The following is a 26,762-nucleotide window of genomic DNA, read 5'->3' on the forward strand; positions in this document are numbered from 1 at the left end:
GAAATCATAGATGGCACAAATTGGAAAATATTCCATGCTCATGGGTTGGAAGAATCAATATTATGAAAATGACCATTCTGCCCAAAGCAACCTACAGTTTCAATGTAATTCCTAACAAAATACCCAGATAGATCATTTTTCACAGAATTAGAAAAACAATCCTGAAATTTATATAGAACCAAAACACAGCTCTAATAGCCAAAGCAATCCTAAGAAAAGAGAACAAATCTAGAGGCATCACATTATCTAACTTCAAATTACAATACAAGGTTATGGTAATGAAAACAACATGGCACTGGTATAAAAGCAGACACACAGACCAATGGAACAGGACAGACACAGAGAAATAAAGGTAAATACAACGAACTAATCTTTGACAAAGCAGACAAAAACCTACACTGGGGAAAGGACTTTCTATTCAGTGAATGGTGTTGGGAAAATTAAATAGCCACATGCCAAAGGATAAAACTGGATCCTTATTTGTCACCATATACAAAAATTAACTCAAGATGGAATAAAGACTTACATCTAAGATCTTAAATCATAAAAATTCTAGAAGAAAACTTAGGAAAAAATATTCTGGATATTGGCCCATGCAAAAAAATTGTAACTTAAGACTCCAATAACAAACGTGAAAATAAATAAATAGGATATAGCCAAACTGAAAAGCACAGGAAAAGAAATAATCCACAGAGTAAACAGACACCCTACAGAATGGGAGAAAATATTTGCAAACTATATACTTGAGAAAGAAATAATATCCAGAATCTACAAAAAACTCAAATCATTGAGAAAAAAAATTAAATAACCTCATGAAAATGTATGGAAATAACATGAACAGACATATCTGTTCATGTTTTTCTCAAAAGCAACTATACAAATGGCAAAAAAATATGAAAAATGCTCAATGTCACGAATCATCAGGAAAATGCAAATTAAAACCACAATAAGATACTACCTCACCTAGCCAGAATGACCTTTTCTTTTTTCTTTAACTTCTATTTTACGTTCAGGGGTACATGTGCAGGTTTGTTACATAGGTAAACTTGTGTCATGGGGTTTGTTAAACAGATTATGTAATCACCCAGGTATTAAGCCTAGTATGCATTAGTTATTTTTCATGATCTTCTCCCTCCTCCTACCCTGCATCCTCCAATAGGCTTCAGTGTATGTTTGTTCCCCTCTGTGTGTCCATGTGTTCTCATCATTTAGTTCACATTTAAAAGTGAGAACATGTGGCATTTCCTTTTCTTTTCCTGCATTAGTTTGCTAAGGATAATGGTCTCCAGCTCTATCCATGTCCCTGCAAAGAATATGCTCTCAGTTTTTTGTTTGTTTTCTATGGCTGCGTAATATTACGTGGTGTACATGTGCCACATTTTATTTATCTAGGCTATCATTAAGGGGCATTTAGGTTGAATCTATGTCTTTGCTATTATAAATAGTACTGCAATGAACATATGCAAGTGTGTGTCTTTACAGCAGAAAAATTTACATTCCTTTGGGCATACATTTAGTAATGGGATTGCTAGGTTGAATGGTATTTCTGTCTTCAGGACTTTGGGGAATCACCACACTGTCTTCCACAATAATTGAACAAATTTACACTCCAACCAACAGTGTACAAATGTTGCTTTTTCTCCACAACCTTGCCAGCATCTGTTGTTTTTTGACTTTTTAATAATAACAGAATGGCCATTATTAAAATTCAAAAAATGACAGATGTTGACATGGATGTAGCGAAAAGGGAAAGCTTATACACTGCTGCTGGTGACGTAAATTAGCACACCCTATATGGAAACCAGTACGGACATTTCTCAAGGAACTAAAAGTAGATACACCATTTGATCCAACAATCGCACTCCTGGGTATCTACCTAAAGAAAAAGAAGTCATTATATCAAAAAGGCACCTGCCTGCATATGTTTATTACAGTACAATTCACAATTTCAAAGATACTGTATCAACCTAAGTGCTCATCAACTGATGAGTTAATAATGAAAATGTAATATACACACAGCATGTATATACACACACCACAGAATATTACTGAGCCATTAAAAAAAACAAAATAATGTCTTCACAGCAACTTGGATGGAGCTGGAGGCCATTATCCTAGGTGAAGTAACACAGAAATGGAAATCCAAATACCATAAGTTCTTATGTATAAATGAGAGCTAAGCCATGGATATCGAAAGACATACAGAGTGATATAATAAATGCTGGAGATTCACAAGGGGAGAGGGTGGAAGGTGAGCAAAGGATGAAAAATGACCCATTGAGTACAATGTACACTATTTGGTTGACAGGTATACTAAAAGCCCTAACCTCGGCAATATACAATTCATCCATGTAATCAAAAACCACTTATATCTCCAAAGCCATTGAAATAAAAAAAAATTGTTTTAATTCAAAACAGGGAAACAATAAATGATAAGAATAAGAAATTGAATAGAGAGCTTGGAATTTTTTTAAAAACATCAAACGGAAATCCTAGAGCTGAAAAAAATATAAAAGAAATGAAAAATGCAATAGAGAACATCACAGCAGAATTGATCATGGAGAAAAAGTACCTGTGTACTTGAATACTGGTTATTTGAAAAACCATAGTCAGAAGAAGAAAAATAAAAAAGAAAGAAAAGGAAGAAAGGATTCAAGAAACAACATTTAAAAAGCAAATATTCAAGTCATAAAAATGTAAGAGGGAGAATAGAAAGATAAAGGGCTATAAAGCTTATCTAAAAAACTAATAGCAGAAAACTTTCCAAACCTGGAAGATGTAAATATCCAGGCTGAAGGTCACCAATCAGATTCAAACCAAATAAGACTACCCTAAGACATACTTTAATCGTACTGTCAAAATAAAAAAAAAAAAAGAGAGAGAGAGAGAAATTCCTGAAAGCAGTAAGAGAAAAAAAAAAAAACATATAAAAGAGTTCTAATACATCTAATACACCTAGCAGCAAACTTCTGAGGAGAAATCTTACAGGTCATGAGAAATGGGATGATAAATTCAAAGTTCTGAAGGATCCTAGCACTTAGCAAGGCCAAGACAGGAGTATTGCTTGAGGCCAGGAGTTTGAGATCAGCCTTGGCAACATAGCAAGACTCCATCTCTACAAAAATTAGCCAGGCATGGTGGTGCATGTCTGTAGTTTCAGCCACTGAGGAGGCTGCAGCTGGGGGATCACTTGAGCCCATGAGGTTGATGCTGCAGTGAGGTATGATTGTGCCACTGCCCTCCAGCCTGGGTGACAGAGTGAGACCTTGTCTAAAAAACAAAACAAAACAAAACCAAAACAACAAAGTTCTAAAGAGAAAAAAAGAAAAACTACCAATCAAATATTCTGTAGCCATAAGGCTCTCCTTCAGAATGGAATTAGATATAAAAACTTTCCCAGGCAAGCAAATACTAGGGAAGTTCATCAGTACCAGAAACGTCTTAGAAGAAATGCTATCTTAAAATTGAAAGAAAAAAATGATAATGAGTAATGCAAAAATACCTGAAAGTATAAAACTTACTGGTAAAAGTAAGTACACAATGAAATTCAGAATATTCTAATATTATAATGGTGGTGTGTAAATCACTATACCTTTAGCACAAAGGTTAAAAGACAAAACTATTGAAAATAAATATAGCTCTAATAATTTGTTACATGATATAAAATACAAAACAATACAAATCGTGACATTAAAAATTCAAAATGTGGGAAAACGGAGTGGTGTAAAAGCATATCTTATGTGTGTGTACACGTGTGTGTGTCAGAGTGTGATCAAAATTCTCATCAGTTTAGAATAATCTTTTATAGCTAGAAGATATATTTTCTAAGTCTCATGGTAATTATATAGCAAAGGTCTATAGTAGATACACATAAAATAAAAAGCAAGGAATCAAACTGTACCACTAGAGAAAATCACCTAGTCACAAAGGAAGACAGAAAGAGAGAAAGAAAAGAAAATCTACAAAACAATGAGAAAACAGTGAATGAAATGGCAGTAGTAAGTCCTCACATATGAATGCTCTCTTGAATGTTAATATATTATAGTCTCTCTAAAAAAAAAAAAAAAAGGACTCTGGCCAGGTGCAGTGGCTCACGCCCATAATCCCAGCACTTTGGGAGGCCAAGGCGGGTGGATCACCTGAGGTCAGGAGTTCAAGACCAGCCTGGCCAACATGAAGAAACCCTGTCTCTACTAAAAATACAAAATTAGCCTGGCATGGGGAAACGTGCCTGTAATCCTAGCTAACTCAGGAGGCTGAGGCAGGAGAATTGCTTAAACCTGGGAGGCAGAGGTTGTGGTGAGCTGAGATTGCACCATTGCACTCCAGCCTGGGCAACAAGAGTGAAACTCCATCTCAAAACAAAAAAAAAACAAAAACAAAAAAAGACCCAATTATAAACTGCCTACAGGAGACTCACTTCACTAGTAAGTATACACAAGCATAGACTAAAGGTGAAAGGATGGAAAAAGATATTCCATCCAAATGGAAGCCAAATGAGGACTGGAATAGCTATGCATATATCAGATAAAATAGAATTTAAGTCCGCAAAAAGAGACAAAGAAATTCACTACATAATGATAAAGGAGTCAATTCAGCAAGAGGATATTATAAATATATATGTACCTCAAAAAGTAAAAAAATTCAAAATAAATCTGAGAAGAAATGAATTATTTTATCAGATAAATTTAAGAAAGGATTGAAAAAAGTAAAAAGAATCAAGTAGAAATTATGGAGCTGAAAAGTGAAGTGGGCATACTGAAGAATGCATCAGTCTTTTAATAGTAGAATTGATCAAGTAGAAGAAAGAATTAGTGAGCTTGAAGACAGGTTATTTGAAAAAACACAGTCAGCTGGGCATGGTGGCTCATGCCTGTAATCCCAGCACTTTATGAGACTGAGGTGGGTGGATCACTTGAGGTCAGGAGTTCAAGACCAGCCTGGTCAACAGTGTGAGACTCCATCTCTACTAAAAATACAAAAAAAAAAAAAAAAATTAACTGGGCGTGGTCGTGTGTGCCTATAATCCCAGATACTCAGGAGGCTGAGGCAGGAGAATCACTTGAATCTGGGAGGCAGAGGTTGCAGTGAGCCAAGATCACACCACTGCACTCCAGCCTGGGCAACAGAGCAAGACTCTATCTCAAAAAAAAAAAAAAAAAAAAAAAAAAAAAAAAAAAAAGGAAGAAAAGAAAAGAAAGAAAATACACAGTCAAAGGACACAAATAAGAAAAAAGAATAAAAACAATGAAGCATACTTACAGAATTTAGAAAATGTCCTAAAAAGGGCAAATCTAAGAGTTATTGGCCTTAAAGAGAGGTAGAAAAAGAGGTAGGGGTAAAAAGTTTACTCAAAGGAATAATAACAGAGAACTTCCCAATCCTAGAGAAATATATCAATATCCAAGTACAAGAAGATTATAGAACACCAAGAAGATTTAACCCAAAGAAGACTACCTTAAAGCATTTAATAATCACACTCCCAAAGGTCAAGTATAGAGAAAGGGTCCTAAAGGCAGCAAGAGAAAATTAACAAATAACAGACAGTGGAGCTCCAATATATCTAGAAACAGACTTTTTAGTGCAACCCTGACAGGCTAGGAGAGAGTGGCATGATATTTTTAAAGTGCTTAAGGGAAAAAAAATCAACTTGTACCCTAAAATAGTATATCCAGTGAAATTATCCTTCAAACATGAAGGAGAAATAAAGACTTTCTCAAACTAAATAAATAAATAAATAAAATGCTGAGGAATTTAGTCATCACCAGACTTGTCCTACAAGAAATGCTAAAGGGAGTATTTCAGTCTTAAAGTTAAGGATGTTAATGAGTCAAAAGAAATCATCTGAAATTACAAAACTCACTGGTAATAGTAGTACACAGAGAAACACAGAATATCATAACACTGTAATTGTGGTGTGTAAACTATTCTTTGCTTAAGTAGAAAGACTAAACAATGAACCAACCAAAAATAACTACAACAACTTTTTAAAGACAGACATAGTACAATAAGATATTAATATAAATAGAAATAACACAAAGTTAAAAAGCAAGACAAGGGATGAAGTTAAGGCATAGAGGTTTTGTTAGCTTTTTTTTGCTTGTTTATTTGTTTATGCAAACAGTGTTTAGTTGTTATCAGCTTAAAATAATGGGTTATGAGATAGTATTACCTTTATACCAAAGTCAAAGACACATCAAGGAAAAAAAACTATAGGCTATTATCCTTGATGAATATGGATGCAAAAATTCTCAACAAAATACTAGCAAACCAAATTCAATAACATATTAAAAAGACTATTCATCATGATTAAATGGGATTTATCTTAGGGATGCAAAGATGCTACAACATTTACCCATCAGTTAATGTGATATCTTATACCAACAGAATGAAGTACAAAACCATCTGATGATTTCAACTGATGCTAAAAAAGCATTTGGTAAATTTCAATATTCCTTCATAATAAAAACCCTCAAAAAACTGGGTATAGAAGTAACATACCTCAACATAATAAATACCTTACATGACAGACCCATAGCTGGCATCATACTGAATGGAGGAAAACTAAAAGCCTTTTTTCTAAGATCAGGAACACAAAAAGGATGCCCCCTTTTCTACCGTTACTACATATAGTATTGGAAGTCCTAGCTAGAGCAACCAGATAAGAGAAAGATACAAAGGGCATCCAATTTGGAAAGGAAGAAGTCAAACTGTCCTTCTGTGCAGACAAAATGATCCTATATTTGGAAAACCCTAAGGATTTAAATAAAAAAAAGATAGAATTGATAAATTCAGTAAAGTTGCAGGATACAAAATCAACATATAATATAATCAGTATCATTTTGATATGCTAACAGTGAACAATCTGAAAAAGAAATTAAAAAGTAATCCCATTTACAATAGCTGCACATAAAATTAAATACCTAGAATTTAACTTAACCAAAAAAGTGAAAGATCTCTTCAGTGAAAACTATAAAACACTGATAAAAAAAATTGAAGAGGACACCAAAAATGGAAATATATTCCATGTTCGTAGATTGGAAGAACACTAAATATCGTTAAAATGTACACGCTACCCAAATCAATCTACAGATTCAATGCAATCCCTATCAAAATACCAGTGATGTTCTTCACAGAAATAGAAAAAAAAGTCCTAAAATTTATGTGGAACCACAAAAGACTCAGAATAGTCAAAGCTATGCTGAGCAAAAATACTAAAACTAGAAGAATCACCTTATCTGTCTTCAAATTATACTACAGAGCTATAGCAACTAAAAAGGCATGGTATTGGCAAAAAACAAAACAAAACAAAGACTACTAGACCAAAGGAACAAAATAGAGAACCCAGAAACAAATCCATACACCTACAAAAACTCATTTTTGACAAAGGTACCAAAAACATACACCGGAGAAAAGATAGTCTCTTCAATAAATGGTACTTGATAAACTGGATATCCACATGCAGAAGAATGAAACTAGGCCCCTTTCTCTTGCCATATACAAAAATAAAATCAAAATGGATTAAAGACTTAAATATGAGACTTCAAACTATGAAACTGCTAAAAAGAAAACATTCGGGAAACTCTCCAGGGCATTTGACTAGGTAAAGATTTCTTGAGTAATAACCCACAAGTATAGGCAACCAAAGCAAAAATGGACAAATGGAATCACATCAAGTTAAAAAGCTTATGCACAGCACAGCAATAATCAACAATTAATGAAGTGAAGCAACAACCCAAAGCATGGGAGAAAATATTTGCCGACTACCCATCTAATAATGAATTAATAACTGGAATATAAAAGGAGTTCAAACAACTCTACAAGAAAAAAAAATCTAATAATCCAATTTAAAAATGGCCAGAAGATCTGAATAGACATTTCTCAAAAGAAGACATATAAATGGAAAAAAGTATATGAAAATATGCTAAATGTCACTGATTATCAGAGAAATGCAAATCAAAACTACAATGAAATGTCATCTCCCCCCAATTAAAAGTGCTTTCATCCAAAAGTCAGGCAATAACAAATGCAGGTGAAAATATTGAGAAAAGGGAATCCTCATACACAGTTGATGGGAATGTAAATTAGTACAACCACTATGAAAAACAGTTTGGAGGTTCCTCAAAAAACTAAAAATAGAGCTACTATACCATCCACCATTCCCACTATTAGGTATAAACCCAAAAGAAAGGAAATCAGTACATCAAAGAGACATCTGCACTCTCGTGTTTATTGTAGCACTATTGTATTCACATTAGCCAAGATTTGTAAGCAACCCAAGTGTCCATCAACAGATGAATGAATAAAGAAAACATGGAACATATACCAAATGGAGTATTATTCAGCCATAAAAAATGAGATCCTGTGATCTGCAACAACATGGATGGAACTGGAGATTATTATGTTAAGTGAAAATAAACTAGGCACAGAAAGACAAACTTCACATCTTATAATTTATTTGTAGGAGATAAAAATTAAAATAATTGATTTCACGGAGATAGCAGAATTGTTTCCAGAAGTTAGAAACGGTACGGTGGGAGGGAAAGTGGGGATGCTTAATGGGTTAAAAACATATATACAGAAAGAATGAATAAGACCTAGTATTGGCTAACACAACAGGGTGACTATAGTCAAAAGTAATTTAATTATATATTTGAAAATAATTAAAAGTATATAATTGGATTGTTTGTAACACAAGGGATAAATGCTTGAGATGCTGGATACCCCATCACACTGATGTGATTATTAAGCTTTGCATGCCATATCAAAATATCTCATGTAACCCATAAATATATACGCTTACTATGTATCCACAAAAATTAAAAATAAAAAAATTAAAAATAAAGAATAAAATCCTTCTTGAGATAAATGGAAATGGAAACACAACATGTCAAAATCTATATGATACAGAAAAAACAATTCTATGAGTGATGTTTATAGCACTACACACCCATATCAAAAAAACAGAAAGGTCTAAAATAATCTAAGGCTGCAAGAAATTAGGCAAAAATGCAAAAAGTAAGCCAAAGTTTATAAGAAGGAAGAAAATAATAAAGATCCGAACAGAAATAAATAAGAGTCAAGAAAAACAATTTAAAAGACTAACAAAACTAAAATTTGTTTTTCTGAAAATATAAACAAAATAGATAAAAAGTTTAACTGTAATAAGAAAAAAGAAAGAAGATCCAAATAAATTGGAAATTACAAAGGAGACATTACTGACACAACAGAAATGAAACGATCATAAGAGACTTTTATGAACAATTATACAGAAGAAATTGGATAATCTAAAAGAAATGCATAATTTCCTTGATGTGTACAACCTACTCAGACTGAATTATGAATAAATAGAAAATTTAAACAGATCAAAAATGAATAAGGAGATTGAATCAGTAATAAAAAAAAATCTCTAATCAACAAAAAGCCCAGGACCTGGTGGCTTTACTGCTGACTTTTATCAAACATTTAATGAAGAACTAAAAACAATTCTTTTCAAACTCTTCCAAACATTTAACAGAAGGAAAAGCTTTTTAAAATTTTTATTTTATTATTTTATTTTATTGTTTTATTTTTATTTTTTTGAGATGGAGTCTCATTCTGTTGTCCAGGCTGGAGTGCAGTGGTGCGATCTTGGCTCACTGCAAGCTCCGCCTCCCAGATTCAAGTGATTCTCCTGCCTCAGCCTCTGGAGTAGCTGGGACTATAGGCGTATGCCACCATGCCCGGCCAATTCTTTGTATTTTTAGTGGAGACAGAGTTTTGCTATGTTGGCCAGGCTGGTCTCAAACTCCTGGGATCAAGCAATCCACTTGCCTCGGCCCCCCAAAGTCCTAGAATTACAGGCGTGAGCCACCAGGCCCAGCCTGCAGGAAACACTTTTTAAAAAAATTATAAAGCCAGCATCACCCTGATACTAAACATAAACATATTACAAAAAAGAAAAATTCAGACCAATATACCTGATGAATACAGATGCAAGAATTATCAACAAAATACTAGCAAACTGAATTCAACAGCATATTTAAAAGATCATTCACCATGATCAAATGAAATTCATCCCAGAGATGCAAGGATGATTCAACTTATGTAAATCAGCAAATGTGACACATCACATTGACGGAATGTAGGGCAAAATCCATATAATCACTTCAACAGATGCAGAAAAAGCATTTGACAAAATTCAATATCCTTTCATGACACAAATTCTCAACAGATTAGATATGGAAAAAATGTACCTCGATACAATATAGGCCATAGATGACAAACCCAAAACTAACATTATACTCAATAGGAACACTTTGAAAGCTTTTACTCAAAGATTCAGAGCAAGACAAGGAGGCTCACTCTGCTCACTCTATTCAACATAGTACTGGACATTCTAGCTAGCTAGAGCAATTAAACAAGAAAAAAAAAGTGTCTAAACTGGAAAAAAAAAAAAGGTAAATTGTTCCTGTTTGCAAAGACTCTACACACACACGACACACATACAAACTGTTAGAAATAATAAGCAAATTCAGTAAGGTTGTAGGATATAAAATCAGCATATAAAAATAAACACTTTCTATTGACTAAGAGCAAACTATCTGAAAAAGAAATCAAGAAAATAATTCCATTCAAAATAGCATCAAAACATAAAACAATTAGAAATAAATTTAACCAAGCAGGTAAAATATCTCCATACTGAAAACTGTAAAACATTGATGAAAGAAATTGAAGATAGTACAAATACATGGAAAGATATCCTGTATTCATAGCTCAGAAAAATTAATATTATTAAATTGTCCATACAACTTGCTATTGTTTAAACATAATTTGTCCCCACCAAAATACATGTTGAAGCTTGGTTCCCAATGTAACAGTACTGAGAGGTAGTGGGACCTTAATAGGCCTTTGGATCATGAAGGATCCACCCTCATTAAGGGAGTAATGCCATCTCTCAGGAAAGTATGAGTTATCACTCTTGCAAGACTAGATAAGTTACCACAAGAGTAGGTTGTTATAAAGTGGAGCCACCTGTTGGATTTGGTCTCATCCTGGCATGCTTCCAGTTACTCTTGCACGTGCCCCTGCCAGGTGATGCCACCCACCTTGTAATGATGCAGTATGAAGCCTTTGCTAGATGCAGTTGCCCAACCTTGAACTTCCCTGTCTGCAGAAGAATGAGCTAAAGAAACCTATTTTCTTTATAAATTACTCAGTCTCTGGTATTCCGTTGGAGCAATACAAAATGGACTAAAACAGTCCCCAAAACAATCTACAAATTCAATGCAATTCCTATCAAAATATCAAAGACATTCTTCACAAAAATAGAAAAAAAATCCTAAAATGTATGTGCAACCTACAAAAAAACCGGAATAACCAAAGAAATGTTGAGCAAAAACTCCATAAATAAATAAATAAAGCTGGAGGCATCATAGTACCTGACTTGAAAATATACTACAAAGCTACAAGAACAAAAATGTCATGGTATTGGTATAAAAACAGACACAGACTAATGGAACAGAAGAGAGAACCCAGGAATAAATCCACACATTTACAGTTAACTGACCTTCAACAAAGGTTCCAAGAACACACAATGGGAAAAGGAAAGTCTCCTTAATAAATAGCGGTGAAATTAAAAAACAGACAATTACATATAGAAAAATGATATTAGACCCTTATCACATACTATATATAAAAATCAACTCAAAATGGATTGAAGATTTCATTGGAAGACATGAAACTATTAGAAGAATATTAGGAGAAAAGTTCTATGACATTGGTCTGGGCAATGACTTTTTAAATATGACCCCAAAAGCACAGACAACAAAAGCAAGAATAGACCAATGGGATTACATCAAACTAAAAAGCTTTTGAACAGCAAAGAAAACAATCATGTGAAGAGACAGGCCACAGAAGGGGAGAAAGTATTTGCAAACTATATGTCTGACAATGGATTAGTATCCAAAATGTATAAGGAACCCAAACAACTGAATAATAAGAAAACAATCTGCTTAAAAAGTGGACAAAAGGTCTAAATAGACATTTCTCAAAAGAAGACATTCAAGGCCAGGCATGGTGGCTAATGCCTGTAATCACAGCACTGTGGGAGGCTGAGGTGGGCTGATCACTTGAAATCAAGAGTTTGAGACCAGCCTGGCCAACATGGTGAAAACCTGTCTCTACTAAAAATACAAAAATTAGCCAGGCACGGTGGTGTGTGCCTGTAGTCCCAGCTACTCGGGAGGCTGAAGTAGGAGAATAGCTTGAATCTGGGAGGTGGAGGTTGCAGTGAGCCAAGATTGCACTACTGCACTCTAGCCTGGGCAACAGAGCTAGACATCATCTGGAAAAAAAATACATTGAAATAGCCAAGAACTATAGTAAATATGCTGAATGTCACTAATCAGGGAAATTTAAATCAAAGCCATAATAAGATATCTTTTTACTCCAGTTAGAATGACTATTATATTATCAAAATGACAAAAGATACTAGCAAAAGTACTAGCAAGATACTAATACTAGCAAAAGTCCTAACAAGATAATGACTGTTATCAAAAAGACAAAAGAAACTAGCAAGACAAAATACTAGCAAGGATGTGGGAAAAAATAAACTCTTGTATACTGTTGATGGGAATGTAATTAGTATATCCATTATGAAAAAAACTTAATGGAATTACCATATGATTCAGGAATCCCACTACTAGGTATATATCCAAAGATAATTAAATCAGTATTCATATTTATTGGAGCATTATTCACAAAAGTCACAGTATGGAGTCAACTAAGTGTCCAGCAGTGGATGAATGGACAAAGAAAATGTGGTATATACACACAATGGAATACTATTCAACCATAAAATATATGCAAACCCTGCCATTTGCTACAGCATGGATGAATTTGGAGGACATTAAGTAAAATAAGCAAAGCACAGCAATACAAACACCGCATGATCTCACTTATACGTGGAACCAAAAAGGTTGATCTCACATAAATAGAGAGTAGGGAATGGTGTTTACCAGGGACTGGGGAGATTAGGGAAGGAGGAGAGATGCTGGTCAAAGGATACACAATTTCAGTGAGATAGGAATAACTTCAAGAGGTCTACTATACAGCATGGTGACTAGAGTTAATTATATATTATATTATTGAAAAATGCTAGAAGAGTGGATATAAACTAATAGCTATGTAAGATAATGGATATGTTAATTAGTTACTTAGTCATTTTACCAATGTATGTATACCTGAAAATATCACATTGTTCTCAGTAAATGCATATAATTTTTCTGTCAATTAAAAAATTTTTTAAATCTATTGAATTGCATACTTATGATTTGTGAACTTCTTAGCAGGTATGACAGACTTTTACTTTTTTTAAGTTTACATTAAAATATAACTAAACCCTATAAAAGAAAGAAAAAAATCCTTTAAAATAGTGCCAAATATAGTCCAGAAATTTATGTTATTATTAATAGCAATTATATTGAATCACAGTTAATACGTTAATTAGTAATATAGTACAACAAATATGGTCTAAATAAATATTTTTCCATGCAATCATTTAAGCTCCATATTCAAAGAAAGTCCTCAGTAACTTTCCATTGATACAGTTATCCCATTGTAAAAGACATGCATTGTTTCCTCCAAGTATTTGACTGTTCTCTGCTAAGAGTACCCTAAATTTCATTTGTGAAATTCCCTTCCCCAGTTCTACACCATGTGGTCTGTGCCCAGTGATGGTATTCCCAGCTCTGCAAGTGAACCCTCAATGGCTCAGCCAGTGTTTCTCTCAGGCACAATGTTCTTTTGGGGGCAGAAAAATTCTTTGTTGTGTGGGACTGACTCATGCACTGTATCATGGTTAGCCTCCCTGGACCTTATAAAAGGTGTCAGTAGCCTGTAGGGCCTGTAATTTTTATTACATTTCTCCAGGAGCTCAAGGCTGCTCTTCTGTATAAGATACCAAGACAAGAGACCACGGATAATGTCTTATTCATTGTTATGCCACCTAAGCCTAATAGTACCTGGGACATGTTAGCTTGTCAATATTAGGTTATTTGGCATGCATTCAATAAATGTTTATTGAGCACCTCTATGTGCCAGGCATGGTCCTAGAAAATTTGGATAAACTGGTGAATAAAACAGACCAAATCTTCCACATATTAAGTTTCACTTCTAGTGAGGGATAAAAAGAGATGTTGAGGCCAGGCATGGTGGCTTACACCTGTAATCCCATCTCTTTGGGAGGCTGAGTTGGGCGAATCACCTGAGCTCAGGAGTTCGAGGCCAGCCTGGCCAACATGGTGCAACCCCATCTCTACTAAAAATACAAAAATTAGCTGGGGGTGATGGCACATGCCTGTAATCCCAGCTACTTGGGAGGGTGAGGCAGGAGAATCTCTTGAACTCAGGAGGTGAAGGTTGTAGTGAGCCGAGATCAAGATTGTGTCACTGCACTCCAGCCTGGGCAATAAGAGCGAAACTCTGTCTCAAAAAAACAAAAACAAACAAACAAACAAAAAGATGTTGAACAAGTAACAAATGCAAATAGAATGAACGCAGATAGTCATAAGTGCTGTGAAGTTAGGTAAATATAATAGTGTAATAGAAATAAAATGGAAGGGGGCCGTTTGCTTTAGCGATTCTCAACCGGGATTATTTTGTCCCTGAGGCCATTTGGTGATACCTAAAGACATTTTTTATTGTCACTAACAAGGCATCTAGTTTACAGAGGCTAGGGATGCTAAGCATCTCACAATGCACAGGACAGCCAACCACAAAGAATTAGACAATCCAAAATCTCAATAGTGTAGAGGTTGAGAAACTCATCTTTAGATAAGAGTGACCAGGGGAGGCCTCTCTAAGGAGGTCTCATTGGAGTTAAGACTTAACTGATGATAAAGAGCCGTACGAACAAAATCTGGGAGAAGCAGCATTCCAAGCAAAGAGCACACCAAGTGCAAAAGCCCTAGGGTACAAACCAGTTTGAATGGTTTGAAAAAAATTAAGAAGGGTAAAGGAGCTAAACTTAATCAGTATGGTGGAGAAAAGCATATTCAAAATGAGGCTGGGCAGAAAGCATGGACTAGATGATCAAAATCATGGTAAGATGTTGGAATTTTATTCTTAGTAGAAAGTGAAGCCATTGGTCGGGCACTCACGCCTGTAATCCCAGCACTTTGGGAGGCCGAGGCGGGCAGATCACGAGGTCAGGAAATTGAGATCAGCCTGATCAACATGGTGAAACCCCGTCTCTACTAAAAATACAAAAGTTAGCCGGGCATGGTGGCGTATGCCTGTAATCTCAGCTACTCAGGAGGCTGAGGCAGGAGAATTGCTTGAACTTGGGAGGCGGAGGTTGCAGTGAGCCGAGATGGCGCCATTGCACACCAGCCTGGGTGACAGAGCAAGATTCTGTCTCAAAACAAAAAAAAAAGAAAAAGAAAAAGAAAAAAAAGAAAGTGAAGCCATTAAAACGTTTTAAGCAAGGAGATGACATAAATAGAGTTTTAAAAATCACCCTGCCTGTTGAATGGAAAATGGCAGATAGAGGGGCAAAGGTGGAAACAAAGGGGCAAGTAAGAAGACTATGGCTGGGGTCCTAGAGAAATAAATTGATAACCTGGAAGCCTTCATGCATGGAGAGGCCACAGATAAAACATAGAATCCTAGTTAAATTTTGATTTCAGATGAACAATGAACAATATTTGGTATAAAATATCCCATGCAGTATTTGGAACATACTTATACAAAAAATTATTTGTAGTTTATCTAAAATCAAAATTTAACTGGGCTTCCTGCATTTTATTTACAAAATCTGGCAATACTATGCATGCCTGAATGGATAAATATATGCATATGTAAATAGAGGATGAACGTATTTGGAAAACGAGTCAATCTGCTACATTGCCCAAGTTCAAAAATGAATGATAAATGATTTCTATATGTAGAAGAGGAAATATGTACAAATATATATTGTTTATACAGGAGATCAGATAAGCACCTAATCAATTCTGAAATTTACATCTCCCACTTATTAGTTCAAAATCTCTAACTTGCTTCAGGATATGCCTCCAGTATCTCAATGAAAACTGGAACATATTTAAGAAATGGTTCTCATTGTCCCCTAAGTCCTCAACTTTCCATTTTCTGTCCCCATCATCCTGGAATCTCAAGTCCAAGATCTTGGGATGGGCTTCTTTCCATGAATTTTATTTTCATATATGAACTAATAAACTTTGCAAATTCTGTCACTTCTTTGGACATTTCTTTTAAATTACACCCTCAGATCTAGTTTCCACAGGTCCACTTTTGTGTAGATCTGATTCCTGCTAATTTCTCACATGACTACCAGATCCTCTCTCTCTTTCCCTGTTAGCATTATGTCATTCTCATGTTTAAATCTTCCAGTGGTTCTCAAGATTGTGCAGAATTGCAAACCGGTCTTTTTAGGCTGTATCATGACAGCAGACGTCTTTAATTTGGTTCATGCAGTGGTTTTTAAAAAGGAGTCAATGTTTAAAATTAAGAGCATTTTCTTTAAAATCTATGAGTCTGGATGTCTTGAAAAATCTGAAGATCTAGACACACCAGATCTGCATTTGCTCATGGCTACAACAGCTGGAGTTGAATAGAAAATGTTCTCTTTAGACAGACTGTACAAGTCCTCACTTGCTTAGGTGTCTTGGCTGGAATCTGGTCTTATGACTAGAATTGGATTCCACTCAAATGCCTTTCCAGCCAGCACTGGAGATCTCTTCCTGTTCCCCACTTCAGTACAAACTGTCAGTGAGGTCTATATCCTCAAAAAGCTCCTTTTATTGCCTGCTCCCCTTGGCTTGGTCTTTCTTCCCCCACCTCCAGTAGCCATGAGGACATGAATCCATATTTTCTCTTTCTCAATCCAGATTATTTTTACTTACTTTCTAAAACTGCTTTTGTACCAACATTGTTCATTACCTTGTTTTGCTTTTGAGAGCTAACATGCATACATTCTGGAGGTGTTGCTGGGTACTTATCTCACCAAGACTACTGTGTCAGCTTCCTGAGGACAAAAGCCTTCTGGTGCTACTTCTTCCAGCAGTGCTGACCATCCAAAAAAGGACTCAAAAGTAGTTGTTGGCCGGGCACGGTGGCTCACATCTGTAATTCCAGCGCTTTGGGAGGCCGAGGCAAGCAGATCATGAGGTCAGGAGATTGAGCGAACCTGGCTAACATGGCAAAACCCTGTCTCTACTAAAAAAACAAAAAAACAAAAAAGACAAAAAATTAGCCAGGTGTGGTGACATGCATCTGTAGTCTCAGCTACTCTGCAGGCTGAGGCAGGAGAATCGCTTGAATCGGGAGGCAGAGGTTGCAGTGAGCCGAGATTGTGCCACTGCACTACAGCCTGGGATACAGAGTGAGACTCCGTCTCAGAAGAAAAAAAAAAATAGTTGTTGCATGAAATTACTATCCTGCAATCTATTCGGCATACAAAGAGGAAAATGGGCTTGAATCTATTCCTTTTTCAAATGGTATACTAGTATGGTTTGAAACTTGTAATTTTTCCTGTAATCAACTAATAAAAAAAAAAGCAAGTTCTTTTAAGCAAGTTCTTTTAAGCAAGAAATTAAGCAAGTTCTTTTAAAGTTTCCGTTTAAAGTAATTTGATGGAGCCCCTCTATTAAACCATTCTCTTATTTTATTCTACAGATAAATTTGATTCTATGACCAATAAAAACTAAAACTTCCATTATTTTGTTCTTACTTCTTATGAGATTATTAAAACTCAGAGATCCAATTTTCAATCATTTTAGAAAGGCTGATTATTTAAATGTTAAAGGCTTGAAATAAAGAAATCAAGCATTCTGTGCCTTTGTATGTATCTATTAAAACATAAGGGAATAGATGAGAAGCCTGAATTCTAAGAAATAGCTTCTATGTAAGTAAACACCAAAATCTACATAAATGAGTACATAGAAAGCAATATTTTAAGGAATTTATTTTAGTCATGCACTGAAAAAAGAATATGATTTAAAGACAGGTTCTAAAGTCAATATTTGCTTAATCAAAAAAATCTTTCCACACAATAATTACCTTCAAAGAAAATTTTTAAAAGGTTCAAAGTCAAAAAATAATTAGTAAGAAAGTCACTCACGGTAGGGATTAGCAAACAATCTGTGTTTTCCTAAATCAGCTCCTCTTGATGTGTTGTCAGGATCATGAGGCATAAAAAATTTTAAATGGGCTTACTGCTGAGAACTCATCTATAAGGTACAACCATTTTGCAAAAAAAAAAAAAAAAATCAAAGTGTTGACCAAAGTAGCAAACATACGTGACTTAGCTGCTTCCATTACAAAGTTGGCTAGTGAAGGTGTAAACGATAATGTTATACAGAAATCTTCCAGGAAAGGCTCATGTTAATATGCTATGTGAAACTGAATGCTATTGATTACATTCTTCATATATATATATATATATATATATATATATATATATATATATATATCTATATCTGGGTGGGGGCTTGGAAGATGCTTATTCATTAATGAATAAGAAAAAAAAATTCCTCAGTCACATTGACTCTTAGAAGGCAGTTTGGAGGAATTTTGGAGAAAAATATTTATATAAGGATACCAGTTGCTGATTAGTTTAAATCTTAAGTTATTATATAGTAAATAAAAGTTGAAGAAAAGGTGAAAAATTAATTATCAACTCAAATATAAGATAACAGCATTCAATTATCTAAGAGGGAGATTATATTGTTCATTATCCAGCACATGACTTCCTTATGTCAGATTATTTGCATAGAATCATACTATATCATACCAGTAGCACTCACAAGGGATCACAGTGAGTGTCCATAACCTCTGTCACTCTAGAAATACCATCAGAGCAACCCCAAACAGTGACTCACCCAAGGTCACTTAATTTGTCTATGGCAGAGAAAGGGCTAGAACTTAGGCTTCCTGGGTAGAAAAAATATTGGTATTTCTTGAATTAGCTCAATTGATGTTTTTGCCCTGATGATATCTTGCTTAGCATTGACTCGTTGACTTCTTTTCTTGTTTAAATGAAAGGCTAAGCCAAATATTCTATCAATTCTACAAAGTTTGTTTGTTTTTTTTTTTCTTTTTTTTAACACAACGTAAGTTTATTTTTCTCTTGTGTAAGTAGGCAATCCACGGACTGGTGTGGCAGCTTCACAGTCCTCCAGGATCTAAAAAGTTTTTTTAGTCCATTATGATTTATTCTCTACAATACTTAACTAAAGAGTTTGTTGATTTGCACTCAGGAGTTATATAGCTCAGAGGCAACCAAGTGTAATACAAAGAATTGGTCTGAAGTCTTTGCACTGAAGGTCATATAGTCTCTTGCTTCAGGGTATTAAAGGTGAAAATGAAAAAAACCACATAGCTCCCTAGGCTCCAGAATCCCTACAGAAAATAACATCAACAGTTAGTGAAATTATAGCTGTCAACACATCATGGAAAACAGATTTTGTAAAAAACATTAAAATTAAAACCCAGGACTTATTTTGTATTGATGATTTTTATTATAAACAGTAAAATATATATACTATCTCACCTACAAAGCTTTCATGTTGAAAGGACCTCTAATATGAGTTATTTTAATATGATGAAGCAAAACGTTTAAGAATCTCACAGTGGAAATAATTTAATCGTGCAAACTCTAGCCATCAAAGACACACTCTTTTGATGTAAAACAAGGACAATTCATGATTACAGAGAATGTCCTAGCTACGGGTTATTATGAGACAAGCCAAGTTTCCAGACCAAAAGTTCTCACTCCAAAGGCTAGGTATGAAACAAACTCCAAACCAAGCCAGAGAATTTGGGCTAGTTCCTTGAAAACAGTGGCTACTGGCTGGGCCTGGTGGTTCATGACTTGAGGTCAGGAATTCAAGACCAGCCTGGTCAACATAGTGAAAAGCCATCTCTACTAAAAACAAAAAAATTAGCCAGGGGGGTGGCGTGCGCCTGCAATCCCAGCTACCTGGGAGGCTGAGGTGGGAGAATCGCTCGAACCCAGAAAGCAGAGGTTGCGGTGAGCTGAGATCACACCATTGCACTATAGCCTACGTGACAGAGTGAGACCCTGTCTAATAAATAAATAAATAAGTAAATAAAACAAAACAGTGGCTACCTACTCTCCAGCTTGAGCAGCCCAAGAACAAAGGAAACAGCAGAAAATATTCCCTTTTCTTTAAATCCACCACTTACACCGCGGGTAGCAGGCACCTTCATCAGTGCCTTGGTCAAGTGTGTGGAAGGCAATTCAGTTTCCGCTCGGAGCTGCATCTCCACATGGAAAACTGCCACGTGGATGACCCAGACTTGGCATTTTTCCTGAGACCCACCAGTCACACATTTTTATGAGGCAACCTTGACCATACACTTCCAGACTAGGAAGTGCTTCCCGACTAGGCCCCATTCAGGATGGATACTGACAGTGTTCATTCCTCATGGAGCCAGATAGTTTTCCTTGGTTGACTCCTCTTGATAAGGCAAGAGGAACTGAAGCATTTCCATTGCTGGACTTGTGTGGGAGGATGAGGGAATGTAGGGAGGAAGGCTTCTTCACTCCAAAAACTAGAGTCCACTTTGGTGTGGTGCTGCACTTAACCAGCCCGATTACTGGGCACTGAATTTCTTTCACCACTACTTGGCGTTTTAAATTTTCTATTCATTTTCTTAAATACTAGGTATCCTACTCCATGGTCAATAAAATGAAATAAAAAAGATCTATACAGTCTTCCACAATGGTTGAACTAATTTACTCTCCCACCAACAGTGTAAAAGCGTTATTTCTCCACATCCTCTCCAGCATCTGTTGTTTCCTGACTTTTTAATGATTGCCAGTCTAATTGGCATGAAATGGTATCTCATTGTGGTTTTGATTTGCATTTCTCTAATGACCAGTGATGATGAGCTTTTTTTCATATGTTTGTTGGCCACATAAATGTCTTCTTTGAGAAGTGTCTGTTCATATCCTTTGCCTACGTTTTGATGAAGTTGTTTGTTTTTTTATGTAAATTTGTTTAAGTTCCTTGTAGATACTGGATATTAGCCCTTTGTCAGATGGATAGGTGATTCCTCGAGGATCTAGAACCAGAAATACCATTTGACCCAGCAATCCCATTACTGGATATATATACCCAAAGGATTATAAATCATTCTACTATAAAGACACATGCACACATAGGTTTATTGAAGCATTATTCATAATAGCAAAGACTTGGAACAAACCCAAATCCCCATCAATGATAGACTGGGTAAAGAAAATGTGGCACATATACACCATGGAATACTATGCAGCCATAAAAAGGATGAGTTCATGTCCTTTGCAGGGACATGGATGAAGCTGGAAGCCATCATTCTCAGCAAACTAACACAGGAACAGAAAACCAAACATTGCATATTCTCACTCATAAGTGGGAGTTAAACAATGAGAACACATGGACACAGGGAGGAGAACATCACACACTGGGGCCTCTCAGGGGTTGGGGGCCAGAGAAAGATAACATTAGGAGAAGTACCTAATGTGGATGACGTATTGATGGTATAGCAAACCACCATGGCATGTGTATACCTATGTAACAAACCTGTATGTTCTGCATATGTATCCCAGAACTTAAAGTATAATAAGAAAACAAATAAAAGAAAAAATATCTATACATTGGGAAAGATAAATAGAGCAAATAGAGCAACAATTCTTTCTTTTTTCTTTTTTTTCTTTTTCTTTTTTTTTTTTTTTTTTTGAGATGGAGTCTCATTCTGTTGCCCAGACTGGAGTGTAGTGGTGCAATCTCAGCTCACTGCAACCTCTGCCTCCTGGGTTCAAGCAATTCTCCTGCCTCAGGCTCCCAAGTAGCTGGGATTACAGGCGCATGTCACCATGCCTGGCTAATTTTTTATATTTTTAGAGGAGATGGGAGTGTCACAATGTTGTCCAGGCTGGTCTCCAACTCCTGACCTCAGGTGATCTGCCTGTCTTGGCCTCCCAAAGTGCTGGGATTACAGGCATGAGACACTGCACCTGGCCCAACATTTCTACAAGAAAAAAATCAGCATAAGGAGCATGGCACTGTAAATTCTTTTGTGGCCAATATCACTAAGCGTGCATGCTTAAGGGTGAAAGTTTAGCACTAATTTTTTGCTTTATTCTTTGAAATTAAACACAACTTTTGACCTAGAACACTTGCATAGTAATGAGTGTAGCCCTAGACAATTCTTCAAATTGGAGGTGGGTGGCTTAGTCCAGAGCTGATCACCCTGACATCAATCCATGACTCCTAAGAGTAACTGTTGCCCCATCTGTTTTTAACAAGACATTTATTCTCAGCAGCAGGAAGTCATAAAAACAATCCCTTCATCTTCATTTACATTGTCAAGGGAAACATGGCAGGCTGCCCAGCACAGCAGTGAGGGGGCCGCGGCCTGGGCACCCTGTCACCATATTTCCCTTGCACATCCCAGGTCCTCTCGAGCAGCACAGGACAGTGCCAAGCAAACCAACACACCCTCGCCTGTTCCTTTCCAGAAACTTGACAGTGATGTCTAGAACATTACATGTGTTCTTTCTCACATGGGCCTCTGCTCCCTCTCCCCCATTCCTCAGAGGAGAAAATGCAAAAGCTCTTTTGACTTGAATATCTGCCCATTTCGGGAAGCCACACCATCACCACATCAACTTTTTAAAATAATTAAATCAAAACATTGTGTTCACTGGCTTGGCACCCAATCCACTTGAAGAGTTTTCTGAGATGTTGAAAACCAGTGTCAGGGCCTTGGGATCCCTTCTTCCCACTGGCCACTTCTGCGCATCGTTTAGCAGTGCCTTTGTGACAATGTTTTCAAAGCATCTTCCAAATTCCCTAGTTCTATGAACTTTGCCACCAAACAAGTGAAGAACAAGCCAGGGGAGAAGAAAACTTGCTGACAGAAATATGGAAATCAGCAACAATAAAAAGGGGAAATACATCACAGGAAAGTTGGAATGGCCTAGATTAAAACAAGCTATTTGGAAATTTGCCCAGGTGGGGTGAAGATTCCAAACCTGTTAGGCAAGCTAAAGATCTGCCTTGTGAAATTACACAGCTATGTTGTAAAGTGCTAAAAGGACTAGAATATCAACAGTCTTCCTATTTCTACAGGCAAACTAGAAAAAGGGACTCCCCTGCTTACTGGTCCCTCAGGATGTCTGCCTGAAAAGAAAACCAGCTCAGAGACCCTGCATTCTCTCCTACGGTGTGTCCTCCTAAAGCCTAAATCAACTGCTTGTTTGCCCATCTATGTTTCTAAGAACATAGGTCCAACTACAGGCACTGCTGCCAGTAGGAGAGTGAGGTAGACGAGTGGTAGGGAGGAGGCCTCTCCTTTCATGCCTGCGTGCAGTGGTGACCTCACACCTTCCCCTGGGTATCTTCATTCCGTTCCTCAGCAGGCTACACCATGGAGGTCTGTTCAGTAATCAGAAGGCTCAGTGCAGGAAATGTGCCAGAAAACCCAACTGAGAGTGGGACGAAAATGAAAATATCCATGGTTTACTGAGCAATGAGATCTACAGCGCCATCCAAAAGGCTTCTGATGTTGATGTGGGTCTCTGTCTAGAAGCCTTGAAGAACTCGTAATCCCCACATTCAACCCTAATGTGGCATCCACTAACGTATCATCAGGGTTGTATTCAACTCTTGGTATGCAATAAACTGGAAGTCTAAAAACAGGAATTTGAAACAACCTAAAACTGTTTCGTGTTGGTCTCCATTGCCCAGACTGCCAGGGGAATACACCTACTTGATCTGGGGCAGCTGCAGGTTTGTGTGTGTGTGTTCCACCTTCGTGGATCATCAATTCCAGCTTCAGAGTGTGGCCAACACCCATGTGGCAAATACCAGACAAGGCTCTTCTGAAGCCACACAGTAATTCCCACTAGTCAGGGAGGAGCCCCAGTCCACCAGAACCTCATACAGAGGGAAGGCTGAGATAAGGCTTGGGCCCCTCAAGTTCTGTTTCATTCAGTGTAACCCACCACCCCTCAGTTAAGGGGAGGCAGACTTGGCAACAGAAGCTGAAAATGGTCCCGTAATAGAAGTAACTGGACCAGGAAGAGGAGGTACCTGGTCCAGTGATGTCACAGCCATTGGTGCCCACGGGGGAGTGGGGCTGGTCATGCAGCCGTGTGTCAGGAGTAATGATTGTAGGGGGTGGGGCATGAAGAGTATGGTTCTGGAAACAGTGCTGTCGAGAAGCAGTTTTGCAGAAGTATTCTGCAAAACTGATTGTCACCTTCTCACTTTAGTACCTGGTGAGTTTGACCATTTTCCTGAATTCGCTGGTAATTGGATCCTTAAAGCTACCTTTCCTGAGCGTGGACTCTATTGTTTGGATCTGACTCCAGTCTTGTTCCTTAGCAACCTCAGGTGAAAATGAGGCTGTACATTTGATGCCTTTTTCATTAATGAATTCAATTTAAATTCCATGGACCCCTATCTCCCAGTCCAGGTAATCACTAGCATCCTCAAAGTTAGTATGGAGGGAGACAGAGCAGAAAAGCTTAGGCAGCTCCTCTCAGATTGGAGGGAAAATCAGCTGTCCTTAAACGCAATGGCTAACATGTATACCCTGAGTCCTGAATAAAGATTCATGGCTGAGAAGGTCCCAATGCAGCCATGAAGCCACTTGTCACTCCCTGTCTTCCATGTCACAAAGAACAGACAGGGGTCATTGGTGAATCTAGGAAGTTGTGGCTGTGGAAAGCCATAGAGCTGACAGTAGAGTTCAGTAAAGCAATAGCAGCACATCTGTGCAGTCACCTCCAGATGCTTTGTGGAGCTGCCGTTCCATTAGACTGGGGCAGAGGGCTCAGTGCTCCTGACGCTGGATTCATTCATGTGATGGGAGAGCTTCCAGGTCCCAGAGTTAAATCCAACACACTCCCCTATCTGCTGCTGCTGTCTACATGCTGGCAGTTTTGAAGAGGTCCTGACCTAGGGCCAGGGACGGCTGTGGACTTGTTCTCGTGACTGTGTGTTTCACTTCCAGATAATTTGGGCTTCTTGCTCCAACAACAGCCTGCTGTCAACTTGGGATCCAGTGGAGGAACATGATATATTTTCCCTGTCCTGATTGGGTGCTCAAGTTCTAGAATGCTGTGGACCCTGAAATCAGAAAGTTTGTATTGCCAGAGGAACAGCTACAACAGAGGAGGGCAGCTATTTTGTTTCTGAAATGAGACTTCTTCCTTCCAATTCCATTCCTTCTTCCTGTATCTTTTCTCTTGGCCCAGATGCTCTTGCAGGGACAGGACCTCTCGTGCTCTGCCTCTGCTTCCTGCTTCATTGGAGCCATGCATCTGGCTGTGAGCTCCTGAGAAAAGTAGGCCCACAGGTCCAAAAGTTTTGAGAGAGCATAAAAAGGCATATGTACCTCTTAACCTAAAATAAAAGTTAAAAGAAAAAATAAAAGCTACTTTGGTCAGGAATATAAAACACTATTTTCATTAAGAGTAGACAGGGAGATATTGCGTAGGAAATAGAAATGAGAAAAGAACTCTAAGACTTTCTAATTTTTAACCTGATCTTAATGTCTACCAGCAAGGTAGGTCCGGAGAGGTGAGGCAGCTTGCTCAATGTTACACACCTAATCATTAGTAGAAATGGGATTAGAATTGACTTAGTCTAGGTTCTTTTCTCTGCACCATGTCTTTGAGTGAGGGTGAGGATTCATTGTAACAATGAAAATGAATTGTTCATTGAATAGGATAACTATCATATGAAATATAAATGCAAACACCAGACTCTGAAATCTGATATACATGAATGATTTGGGGATTATTCAGTGTTATACAATGTGCCTATCATTGCTTCTTGCAATTAGAATGGATAAGGTATAGTTCACTGGGACATTTTTCCAATATGCATCTTGGAAGATGAACAGTCACTGTGTTAGAATATTGCCCTTGCGTCTTGAATGCAATGGCTCACTGCAGGCAGAGATCCAGGCAGCACCAACAGTTCAGGCTTTAGAGTTAAAAGTTGTTTCAACCATTAGATGAACTAATTCATTAAAGATTTATTGATTCAGAATATTCAGGAGGAATGGAGTATGAAGTGAGGACAAGTCAATTGGCAAAAAAAAAAAAAAGTCTACAATAAAATACTTTGAAGAAATACAAATCAATTATTTTGAAGTAAAATAAGAAAACGCAACGACTAAAATACTGCCAGATATATATACTGTAGGGCCTATTTTAATAACTGAATAATTTATCTGTAATTAGCAAATTGTTTACATGCAAATGGCACTGGAAAGCATTTCAAAATATTTTAGCACATTAAAAATGTGCTATTGAATCTCATTTATTTCAAACTTGGCATGCCAAACTTTTCTCTACAGAGAGTAGAGAGGTAAAATATAGTCTAGTTCTACCTAAATGATCAGAAAGTCTCATAGCAATAATGCTCTTCCTACTATAAGCAGTGATAATGATAGTAATAATAATTCATTTTCACTACTCATAGAGAGTCCATAAGTATTTTCTAGTTTGTGTCCCAACATATCTCTGTGTGGTGAGGACAAATAGAGGCTAAGGGATATACCCAAGATCTATTAATAGCAGAAATTAAATTCTCAAGCCTAGAACCCAGGTTTTCTGATTCTCTGCTTTGCACCCTTCCACTCCTCTACAAGGCTTGCTAGGATGGAGCACAGTCTTCTGGCTTAGGCTAGATGAGCTCTAATGTCATTTTGCATTGCCAAGGTCTCTATTTCTATGACTT

At 36.9% G+C, this 26,762-nt stretch overlaps 1 protein-coding gene and 1 pseudogene across 1 annotated transcript in view; both read right to left on the reverse strand.

Annotated features, from left to right (window-relative positions):
* HS6ST3 (heparan sulfate 6-O-sulfotransferase 3) overlaps nt 1-26,762 on the reverse strand; it is a 771,625-nt gene that overhangs the window by 251,605 nt on the left and 493,258 nt on the right. The gene's annotated exons all lie outside the window — the stretch shown is intronic.
* Nucleotides 24,167-25,404, reverse strand: LOC104658814 (annotated as a pseudogene).

The sequence above is a fragment of the Rhinopithecus roxellana genome, chromosome 18 (assembly GCF_007565055.1).
Source record: "Rhinopithecus roxellana isolate Shanxi Qingling chromosome 18, ASM756505v1, whole genome shotgun sequence".
NCBI classification, from domain to species: domain Eukaryota; kingdom Metazoa; phylum Chordata; class Mammalia; order Primates; family Cercopithecidae; genus Rhinopithecus; species Rhinopithecus roxellana.